At 40.7% G+C, this 12,629-nt stretch overlaps 1 protein-coding gene across 1 annotated transcript in view; it reads right to left on the minus strand.

Annotated features, from left to right (window-relative positions):
* The window catches only part of NRG1 (neuregulin 1), an 802,420-nt gene that overhangs the window by 257,230 nt on the left and 532,561 nt on the right, over positions 1–12,629 (minus strand). The window lies entirely within an intron of this gene.

The raw sequence follows: 12,629 nt of genomic DNA on the forward strand, positions 1-12,629 counted from the left end.
CTCTCTTAAGGCTTTGTTATCTGCGCTTCATATTTCCTACTCTGTGCTTTATGCTATTGTTCGGTGCAAAGCCCCCTACTCCCTGCGGCAAAAAACACATAGTCCCTGGGGTCATAGAAGTCTGACGGCAGAAAAAGACCTCATGATCCATCTAGTCTGCCCTTATACTATTTTCTGTATTTTATCTTAGGATGGATATATGTTTATCCCAGGCATGTTTAAATTCAGTTACTGTGGATTTATCTACCATGTCTGCTGGAAGTTTGTTCCAAGGATCTACTACTCTTTCAATAAAATAATATTTTCTCATGTTGCTTTTGATCTTTCCCCCAACTAACTTCAGATTGTGTCCCCTTGTTCTTGTGTTCACTTTCCTATTAAAAACACTTCCCTCCTGAACCTTATTTAACCCTTTAACATATTTAAATGTTTCAATCATGTCCCCCCTTTTCCTTCTGTCCTCCAGACTATACAGATTGAGTTCATTAAGTCTTTCCTGATACGTTTTATGCTTAAGACCTTCCACCATTCTTGTAGCCCGTCTTTGGACCCGTTCAATTTTGTCAATATCTTTTTGTAGGTGAGGTCTCCAGAACTGAACACAGTATTCCAAATGTGGTCTCACCAGCATTCTATATAGCGGGATCATAATCTCCCTCTTCCTGCTTGTTATACCTCTAGCTATGCAGCCAAGCATCCTACTTGCTTTCCCTACCGCCTGACTGCACTGTTCATGTGCCCTCCCAGCATTGCTATGTGCCCCCCCCAGCCCCCCCCCCTCTATTTGCGAAACACTGATCTAAATTGACTGGTAGTGCCAATGCAACTGCTTGGTTCCATCCACCTAGAAGTCCCCTAATTTTGTCTGATTAAATAGATGGGTAACCACTATCTCCAGATTGAGAAGTAGGTGTGATCAAATCAGGCTCCCCTGGCCTCTGTTTGTGACTCCTGTCCCAAGGTGATTTTCAAACTTGGCAATTTAAGTTATTTAAAACGATTAGCCCCTGTTAACAATTTAAACAACCCAGACGAAAGATGAACAAAGGTAGATACAAGCATTTCGTATTGACTCATCATTACCTACATTATAATAACACAGTTAAAATCAGCCTCAGATATAAGATCTAGCAAGAACATTAATTAAGCTTATAATGTATGCAAGAAAGCAACTAATGGCAAGCCCTACCCCCCCCCAGAGGTGTAGATTGACATAATGCCATTTCTTCATGCACAAGGAGGGCTTCAAAGAGTTAATGGCAACTACAAAACGCAGGAAGCAAGAGGCATTTAATGGCCATGATTTGTTGTTGGATTACTCAAGGCTGTTTGGATCCATTTTGGAAGATGCTCCTTTATTCTGAAAGCCAGTTCTGTTGATGTAATTGTCTCTGCAATTACAAACACATTGGTAAACACAACTTACCATATTTTTCAGAGTATAAGACTCACCGGAATATAAGACGACCCTTAGTTTTTGGGGAGGAAAATGGGGAAAAGAATCTGCTTACCAGATATTCATCTGGCTAGCGTCCTTAGGCTGGTCAGCTTCAGCACTTTATTTTATCCCCTGATTAAGGGCTTAAAAAATATATTCTGAGAAAGTAACAATGAAAGAGCTTGCAAGCTAATAAGAGCTGGGAACATCATTAGCACTTGGAAAGAAACAAGCAGAGCAATGGAAAAAACCCTGCAAAGACTTGGGGCTTGGAAAACATTCTTCTTTGCAGAAAGTAACAATGAAAGAGCTTGCAAACGGGTAAGAGCTGGGAACAGCATTAGCACCTGGCTAGGGCTGGAAAGAAATATCTGGAATAAGTAAAGCAATGAAAAAAACCCCCTACAAAGACAGGGTTTGGAATACATTCTTGGCAGAGAGTAACAATGAAAGAGCGTGTAAGCCGGTAAAAGCTGGGAACATTGTTAGCACCTGGTTAGGGCTGGAAAGAAACATTTGGAGCAAATAGAGAATGAAAAAAAAAATCAAAGACGGGGTTTGGAGAACATTCTTCGCAGAGAGTAACAATGAAAGAGTTTGCAAGCCGGTAAGAGCTGGGAACATTGTTAGCATCTGGTTAGGTGGGAAAGAAACTTACTCAGAGCAAGTTAGAGTAATGAAAAAACCCCTGCAAAGACTTAGGGCTTGGAAAACATTTTTCACAGAGAGAAACAATGAAAGACCCTGCAAGGTATGAGCTGGGAAGATGGTGAGCAGCTAGTTAGGGTTGAAAAAAAGCTTCATTCAGAGTATAAGATGCACCCAAATTATCAGCCTCTTTTAAGGAGGAAAAAGATGTGTCTTATACACCAAAAAATATGGTAAGTTATATTAATTTCCAGTCCTAGAATTTACCAGCCAGTATGCTTCTAGGCTTCAGGTTCCGGACTTTTTAAGGATCTCCTGCCTCTCAGCTTGCCTGCTTCCTCTCTTCCCCACCTTATTAAAATACAGGTAGCTCTCAATTGAACCCAAAATTTATGTTGCTAAGTGAAACGTTTGTTAAGAGAGTTTTCCACCCTTTTCACGACTTTTCCTGCCACGGTTGTTAAGTGAATCATTGCATTTGTTAAGTTAGTAACACCTGGCTTCCCTGTGGACTTTGCTTGTCAGAAGGTTGCAAATCACTGATCACAGGACACTGCAACCATTTTAAATATGAACCAATTGCTAAGCATCTGAATTTAGACCATGTGATCAGTGAAGGGCTGCAAATATTTTTAATACCACACTGTGGGCGTGGCTTATTTTATGGGTGTGCTTTGCTGGCCATGTGACCAGGTGGGGGTGGTTTGATGATCATGTGACTGGGGAGTGGCTTAAAGGTCATGTGACTGGCTTAAAGGTGGCCAACTTGACGTCATTCAGGTCAAGGGTTTGGGTTAGAGTTAGGGTGCCTGGCCTTTTCTCGCCTTAAAGAGATACAATTTCCCTATCTATTTATTATTACTGAACATCCAAAATATACTATTTAATTCTGTATATATGCCATATGTGTACATACATATTACACACAGGCACACAAAATATACATTATCTACTATATAAATTATATGTGTATGTACACACACACGCACGCACAGCTCTTCTAAATTATACACATCCAACCTCATTTAATGCAATAGGAAAAACATACCTGGAGCCCAGAAGGGAAAAAAAGAAAAAAAATCAATTTTTTCCTACTGGTTCTGCGTACCTTACCGTACCCATAGGAGCCCATCACTGCATGTGACCATAAGGCTGCTGCAACGGTTGTAAGTATGAAAAACAATCGTAAGTCCCCTTTTTTCAGTGCGGCTGTAACTTTGAACAGTCATTAGAATGAACTGTTGTAAATTGAGGGCTATCTCTATTCTTGTCAAGGCCTTTTTATAAGAAGTGGGCAAAAGAAAGAATATTCAAAGCAATGCTGCACACGAAAAAAGATACATATTTCCATGTTTTCCTTGGCTACTTGACTATGAAGGTAAGGGTTTAAGGGGAGGGGGAAATGGAAAGTGGAAATATTCCCAAAGGTAGGAGATATGGAGTCTCTACAGGCGGTTATCGCAGGTCACTGCATGCTGGGAAGATGCCGCAAAATATTTGAAGCATCTCACCTGGCTTCTTCTGATAGAGGAAAGCATCACCTCCTTCATCCTAGCTAGTAAAACACCTTAGATCAGCTCTGTTTGAATGAATTAGTGTTTCAATGATTTGCACAGACAAGAACAACTATTCCATTGTGACTCAATCGTGATTTATAGCCCCTAGACAAAAAGATAGTATTTACATATTCTTTAAAGGTAATTCGGGGTAAGATATCACTTTTTGTTTATAGGAAGTGATACATTTTTGTCCTTTATGAAGAACATGGCTCAAAGTGGAGCGGTTGATTTCAGTCTAAAGTATACTGTATATCCATTTGCAAACTCATAGTTGATTCATAACTACTGTACTCTGAAAACACAGCAAGAGGGCAAAGAGAAATAGCTTTTTCTTGACTATTCTTTCTTAATATAAACACATGAATAAATAGACAATAATAAAACATGAATTTATAAATTTATCAAAGCCTATGGGATACATGTTGGCTTCTTTTATAACTTAACTGGGCAAAACTGAGACAATTTGTATAGTTTGTGAAAATACAGAAACACACAAGAGAGTTATACTCAGCCACAGATATCCTTGCCTTCTATTCTCAATTCGCTATGTTGGTAGAAATAGTATAAATCATGCAAGTTAATGTCATGGTTAAATGTCAGTAAACACATTTAAAATGATACATAGATGAAGCAAAAAATGGCACATGTCCCTCTGAACTTTGTCTCAGAAAGAAACCCATATGGGTTTGCCCATCCTCTGCTTCTGATAAACAGTTTAAAGTCATAATGATAAACAGGCAGACCTAAAGTTAAACTTGTGTTTGTTACACTGTTGTTGATTATTTGCGACAATGAAGAAATGTTTACTGATCTTAGTCAAGTAAGTTTACATAGAAAGCCCCCACACACGTAACTCGTGCGCTCTGACAAATGGCCAGTTTACTCTTAGAATGAGCATGAATGTTTTTTTCAAAACCCACACAGCAGTAGGGGATAAAGCTACTGGGTTAAGCTTAGTAAATTATATAATTACAAAATTGAGATCTTGCCTGTTGTTCCATTTTGGTCACCTGTCTTTCCAGAAGTACATAGCCAAAACTTAAGGGAGCTTGCTTGCAAAGAATATTCCTTGGATAGTCAGTCCCAAAGGTGCTTTTTCAGGGGGCAACTGGACTTTCTTGGTTTTTTTCTTTGAAGATGTTTCTCTTCTCACTCAAGAAGCTTCTTCAGCTCTGACCGGATTCTTGGTTGAGAAGCGAAATGTCTTCAAAAGGAAAAAAAAAATAAGGAAGTCTAGTTGCATCCTGAAAAAGCACCTTGGGACAACCATGACATGGTTGACTGAGAATCTCTACAGACTTGGATAGAGAGCTTTGCCTCACTAACCAAAGCTCATCGAAATGGACCATCAAAAGAGAATTACCAAAGAATTCAAGTTGGTTTTACAAAGGATTGCGACCCTGGTGCTCATATTGCAAATCTATGCTGGATCAAGGGAAAATCAAAATCAAATCAAAAGAACATCTATATCTGCTTTGCTGACTACAAGATTTGATTGGGTTGATAATGACAAGCTGTGATGAGCCCTAGAAGACTCAGGGACATCCACAAAATACATAGCAGACACTTAATGGTGTTTGCCGTAGGGAACTTTATTCTTATTCTCTTTATTACTATGTCTATCCATGGAGTACAGATAAAAGGGCAAAGGAAGCATGGAGACCATTGTTGATTGTGCTTCAATCTTGACAGTAGGCTAGATTAACGAAGTATAAACTAAAGAAAATAAGAGACTTTCCATTTCCTCCCTCTTCAAACACCACTTATATGATTTCAATTGCTAGAATTTTCCAGGCCCTTTGTTTCTGAAAGGTATCCCTTCCTTAATTCACAAACAAACAGAATATCTGTCTTCTTACAGTATCTTCCTTGCCCTTTAGAACCTTTATCACCTCTTTCCAAAATGCCTACTATGGGAGGGCACTCCCATAGACTACATATTTTCCTTCTGCATCATCCAGATTTCCCTCCTTTTTGTTCTTTTTAAAAAAAAAAAAATAGGCTCCAAAATTACAACTCTGACATACAACAGGGTGTTTCTTCTTTCGTCTATCTTCAAAAGATTCAAAACGTACTTGGTAGGATTAGCAATTGGTTATTAAAATAGTAAGGTTATTCCTCTTAGGCGAAGTTTTAAAACTACGGTCCTTTATTAGAACCAGCAAAAATGTCACAATATTGTGGGTAAACTTTCACATTTCCCAGAATTTTCACAGATCTAGAAACTGAAAAAAAAAAACATCTGGGAAGAGAAAGAAAAAATTAATTTAATGTTGAAACTATGAAGACTAAGTATAATATTTAAGTGGCTTCACAATTCCCACTAAATCACATTGTGATTTACGCTTGGCTTATATAGCAAGTTTTGGAAACTCGCCCATATGGTTTGTAAACCATAGTATATAGTTTAGAGTAGGGATCTCCAATCTTGGCAACATTAAGACTTGTGGACTTCAATTCCTAGAATTTCTCAGCCAGCTTTTCTAGCTGAGGAATTCTGGAAGCTGAAGTCCACAAGTCTTAACATTGACAAGTTTGGAGACTCCTGGTTTAGAGAATGTGTGAACCTAGATCACTGACGGCAAATCTATGGTGCCATATTGTTGGGCATGTGAGTTTAGGTCCGCCACACATGAGTGTGCCATGATTTTCAGGCCTTCTGGGCCCACTGGAAGTTGGGAAACAGCCTGTTTTCCCAACTTGCCTCCGGAGAGTTTGGGAAAGGCCTGTTTTTTGCTATCCTCAAGCTCCAGAGCCTTTCCAGGAGCCCCCCCGAGGCCCTCCAGATGCCAGAAATGGCTCATTTATCAACTTGAAATGGGCCATTTCTGGCCTCCACAGAAAAACGGGTGTGCCATTCAATGCTGGGAATGAGGTTGTGTGTCACACGTGTATGTGTGGAGGGCACATGGAATTATGTTTGTGGGCGCACAGGCACACAACCCCCCCCCCACGCTCCCCTTTTGGCATGTGAACCAAAAAAGATTCACCATCACTGGCCTATACTAATGTATGTTGTGTATTCTCCTGTTCAGTTTGAGGATTTTGAAGATTCTGATTCAGATATTGTTTATGAATTAGTGACAGGTCCTGATTTACAGGCAGAGGAAGAAGGGGGAGACCAACTACAGGATGTTCCTATGAGCTCAGACTCAAGTGAAGGAGAGACAGATATCAGATAGGTAAATCCTTCTTTCAGACAATTACAGAGACGAAGGGAACAAGTGTCAGGGAAGAAATATTAGGAGAGGAAAGGGTTAATTAATTAAGTAATTAATTCATCGTGTACGGGTGTCAGCGGAGAAAAAGGGTGGAGTTTTCAATCTGCTATGAATCAATATGGAGGTGCCTTTCTGCAGCTGTGAAAGTAAGCTTTGTCTTATGTGTTTTTAATTGTAGTTTTTATTACCCTGGGCTAATGCTGCCTAGCCATAAATCTTAAGATGAAGGGAGGAAAGCTTCGAGAATGTTTATGCTGCCCTTAACTACTAAAGACTGAGATAAAAGTGACTGCATACCAATTACAAACCTTCAGTTCGTAACAGAAGGAAGAAAAATAACGATGATGTTTTTGTTTTTATAAATCTCTGCATTCAGCAAGCCTTTATTCCAATTAACAGAGGCCTTAGCCAGAGACCAGAACAATGTGTAAGACAGTGTTTTTTTCAACCGGCATTCCGCGGAACCCAAAAGTTCTGCAAGGGCCAGCCAGGGGTTCCGCGAGTTAATGAGAAAAAAAAACAAAACCCGACCAGGGCCATACCCATACTGACATGTCTGCCCAAATCCCAGTGACTCTGGGTGGTTTAGAACATTAAAAACTACAACATAAAACTATGCCTCACCAATGCTAGCAACAACACACTCAGGTCAACTACTTGATTGGTTCCATCTCTATTGAAGGTCCCCAGACAAGCTGACAAAATCATGTCTTAAGGGCCTTTTGGGAAAGCAACAAGGCGAGGGGAATAAAATATAGGAAATAGTATAAGGGCAGACTAGATGGACCATGAGGTCTTTTCCTGCCATCGATCTTCTATATTTCCTGACAAAATCATGTCTTAAGGGCCTTTTGGAAAAGCAACAAGGTGAGGGGGAATTGTATTCCTGGGGTGATGATGTTCCATAAAAAGGGGGCCACCACTGAGAAGGCCCTTTTTCAGGGATACATAGAAACATAGAAGATTGACGGCAGAAAAGGACCTCATGGTCCATCTAGTCTGCCCTTATACTATTTCCTGTATTTTATCTTAGGATGGATATATGTTTATCCCAGGCACGTTTAAATTCAGTTACTGTGGATTTACCAACCACGTCTGCTGGAAGTTTGTTCCAAGCAGGGGACTCGCCTTGAAGGGACATAAACAGTACCAGTACAGGGTATACGATACAGGTTTTGCCAGAAATCTGACAACACCAAAGGGTTCCCCTGAAAAAAAAAAGGTTGAAAAACACTGATATAAGACAACATGAGAACCAAGTATTGCATCTGAATCAAACAATACATTGTGCCACAAAACCCATAGAAGAACTTGAATTGTCACAAAAATTCAAACAAACCACATTATAGACAGGCGAATCACTGAGTAACAAATAAGAGAACATGTCAAAGAAGGACCTAAAACAGCATTCTTCAACTTGGTGCTTAGATAAGCCAGCTTGGATAATGGCTGGAGAAAATGCAGATACACACATACACACATGGTAGATAACATAGCTTACTTGAACCATTAGCTGTATGACAGGAAAGAAAAGCTCAGTATTAAATGATCAGAAATATTCACTATGATTCATTAGTCAGAGTTTCAGTTCATTTAACAACTGAAGAGAAATGGAATTACCCTGGCTGATAAAAGTTGTTTGTAGCTCCTCATTTCTGGGATGTGTGTGCATAGGAGGGCACACTACAATGCTGAAATCGTGTTGTGAGTAATGGCCCACATTTAATGGGATAATCTCTTTAATCGAGAGTGGTCCAGAAAAGTCAGCTTCTGAAAAAAAAAATTGGAGGATGATGGGATTGGTACTACCTCTGATTTGTAATTGTTGACTCGTTGCTCACTGTTTCTTATTTTCTAGTCTTATGAAAATTCTGGGAAACTTTGGTGTTTACTCGCAATATTGTGGCATTTTTTGCTAGTTCGAATAAAGGACCATAGTTTTGAAACCTCTCCTACAGAACAGCCTTACTATTTTAATAACTGTTGTGGTTAGCTCTGGCCCTGCTCCTGCCCCAAGGACTGTGGATGTGGGGGAGACATCCACATGCTGCAGGCCTGTTTTGCCCCCCCGGTGGAATCTGCTGATGAAGGCTCGACAGAACAATAACTAGTTGCTTATGCTATCAAACAATATAGAGAGAAGAAAGAATTGTCCTCATGAGGAACGATTGCAGGATTGGGCACAGTTAGTTTAATGGAAAGCAAGATTGGAGATGACATAATAGATGATATGTTCCAATATCTCAGGGGCTGCCACAAAGAAGAAGGGGTCAACCTATTCCTGAAGGAAGGCAAGAAGCAATGGATGGAAACTAATCAAGGAGAGAACTAACCTGGAACTATGGAGAAATTTCCTGACAGATTTAATTAATCAGTGGAACAACCTGCCTCCAGAAATTCTCCAACCCTGCAAGGGTTGGAGAGGGTTCGCAACTTGGGCATCCTCCACGATCCACAGCTCACATTAGAGAAACATCTTTCAGCTGTGGCGACGGGGGCGTTCACCCAGGTTCGCCTGGTGCACCAGTTGCGGCCCTATTTGGACTGGGAGTCACTGCTCACAGTCACTCATGCCCTCATCACCTTGAGGCTCGACTACTGTCACGCTCTCTACATGGGGCTACCTTTGAAAAGTGTTCGGAAACTTCAGATCGTGCAGAATGCAGCTGCGAGAGCAATCATGGGCTTTCCCAAATATGCCCATGTTACACCAACACTCCGCAGTCTGCATTGGTTGCCGATCAGTTTCCGGTCACAATTCAAAGTGTTGGTTATGACCTATAAAGCCCTTCATGGCAACGGACCAGATTATCTCAGGGACCGCCTTCTGCTGCATGAATCCCAGCGACCAGTTAGGTCCCACAGACTGGGTCTTCTCCGGGTCCCATCAACTAAACAATGCCACTTGGTGGGACCCAGGGGAAGAGCCTTCTCGGTGGCGGCCCCGGCCCTCTGGAACCAACTCCCTCCAGAAATTAGAATTGCCCCCACCCTCCTTGCCTTTCGTAAGCTACTTAAAACCCACCTTTGCCACCAGGCCTGGGGGAATTGAGATACTCTTTCCCCCTAGGCCTTTACAATTTTATGCATGGTATGTTTGTATGTATGTTTGGTTTTTATATTAATGGGTTTTTAATCGTTTTTAGTATTGGATTATTATTGTACGCTGTCTTATTATTGCTGTTAGCTGCCCCGAGTCTCCGGAGAGGGGTGGCATACCATTTGTTTGAAATGATGTAGAGTTTCTTGCTTGAGCAGAGTTTGGACTGGAAGACCTCTAAGGTCTCTTCCAACTCTGTTATCCTGCTTTACTATTATGATTTTATGAACTGTGTACTTATATTGTTACATTTTTAATACTTTTATGATGTTAGCTATTGGAGCTATATGTTGATTATGATGGTATGCAAAACTAACTAAATAAATAGTTGCAATAATTTCTCCATCCTAAAATAAATGGTCTTCCTGATCACACTTCTAGACAGGTATTTTCCATAAATAGGACATCCTTTTCTTCTTTTTGTTGCATTGGTCCCATGAATTATATGTTGCATTACTGATAAGTAACTAGTTTAACTAAGAAGTAATGGTTTGTAGCCTATTTCTTTTTCGGATAGCACATGTTTTGGATTTTGAGATACAAAAAATATTTGTACATAAAAATATCAGGGGGAAAACTTTTAAATGTATTTAAAAGGAAAATTGCTGGCAGACACGCCTACTTCTTAAGGAACAGCATGAACAAATAGGAAGATTTTAAAAATGTTGCATAAGGAAAAAAGAAAATTTCATGCTTATTATTTGTGCAACTTTTATTACTGTTGCAAATTTATTTACTGTATTTGAGTTAATTATTTTCAGACAATCCTTCGGGACTTTGCAGTAGTTTTCATGTGGAATATCATCTTGATTGTCAAGAAGTGATTTACGTAAATTGATCTGAGGACATTTGCTACGCAATAAACAACGTACGTAAGCAGCCTTTGCTGCCTGTTGTTTATGTAAATAGTGGCCGTAATGATACAAACTGTGAGTTTTAACTTGCTGAGATAAAGTTTCAATATATCAAATATGGCTGTTCCAAAGACTGAATGCTAAAAATAACATTTGCAATTATGTGTATTCAAAGTGACTAAGGCAGTGTCTTCTGATGTCATGTTGGTGTTCTACATGTGTTAATTCTTTGCGTATCTAGCCGTATGAAGAGTAATAGTTAACTTGGAATAATAGTGTGGACTCCGTTATGTTGGCTTCTGTCTCGCCACTTTGCATGAGTAATTCTGAGTTCTCGGCCTTTGAAACCAAAGCAAGAAAAATATACAGCAAGCCTTTTTAGTTATAATGCATGCAACACGATGACAATGACTCAGTGACTCATGGATGTTTTACATTAAACAAAATATGATTCAAGGTAATCCCCTTCTATTAAATCAGCAGGAGCTTCCCTATTTACTTCACTAGGGGAAGGCTTTGTTTTTCTAATTCTTTGGTCTAGTGAAATTGGAAAGCAGAAATCTACCTACTGACCCAGTGGTGACATGTATTTAGATTGTAATCTTTATTGCAGCAATTACTTGAACTCAATGACTATTCATATGTGCAGAGGTAATTATGGCTAGTGTTTTGCTGCTGAATCCTAATCCATTTAGTGTATCCCTATCTTCAGCTTGTGGGCTTTTATTTTTTAATAGCATAACATTCTCTTAAGTGTACACAAACTTATATAAATGAATAGTGGCATACGTCAGTGAGAGAAATTATGTGTTGCATCTCCATCTATACATGGCTAATTGCAGCAGAGGCGGAGTAACGACATGGACACAAGAGCTGGATTTTAAAATGGGTCATTTTTATTAATAAAATTTGCATAATTTATTTAAATAAATTTGCATACGTTAACTATAACCCTAAACAAGGACCTGCAGGGTCAAACAATTGCTTCCGGGGCAGAAAATGACGTCAGAAAAACTTCCGGGGCAACATATGGGCATAGCTCCATGCTGATCCAGGTGAGGGGCCATGCCCTCATCTGACTCACTGCCATGCACTTGCATGTGGGAGGTCCCGCTGTCTATCCCATACAAGGGGAAAGCAATGGGCGGGACCCAAAGACAGGTTCCCCGCAATTGCTCAGGTCGCTTACACCACAAGCCTTTGGAGAGAACCTGTTAATCATCCCCAAAGATGCCCAACGGAGAACACGCAGTTGCTAAACTACCACCCAGTTTTCTGCCCCTAACCTGCCTACCCAAATGACTAAAGGTATGCCAATTAGCCTGAACGTGAGTGAAGCACCCCCTAACCGCGTATCCGTCACCGCAGTGTGGAATAGGCGAAAAAACGGTTGCGGAAAATACCGAGACCGCCAAAAATTCCTATTCGGCCCCCCGAGGGGTGACCCCTACTGGCACACTGAAAGATAGGGAGGGTGGATGGGTGTTCGCCTCTTGTCATCCAGGGCGAAAAGGAGGCCCTGGAGCCTGCCCAGCCCTTTTATAGGGCGGCAGGCTCCGCCCTGGATGATGTCACTGGGAAGGCCAAAGCCTTCCCAGGAGGTGGCCGAGATCTCGTGAAATATCGCGAGATCTAGGCCGAAAACAAGATGGCGGCCGCGCCGGAGGCCGTGTCTCCCTGGCCCTGCGGCAAACGGGCCGGGGATCAATCACCGGCCTGGTATTCTATTTAGAAAAGGAATGTTAAAATTGCAGATAACGGCTCAGCTGCCATGGCCACAGTATGGTTTATCTATCTGACAAAGCTGAA

This window comes from Erythrolamprus reginae, chromosome 2 (assembly GCF_031021105.1).
Source record: "Erythrolamprus reginae isolate rEryReg1 chromosome 2, rEryReg1.hap1, whole genome shotgun sequence".
NCBI lineage: Eukaryota > Metazoa > Chordata > Lepidosauria > Squamata > Dipsadidae > Erythrolamprus > Erythrolamprus reginae.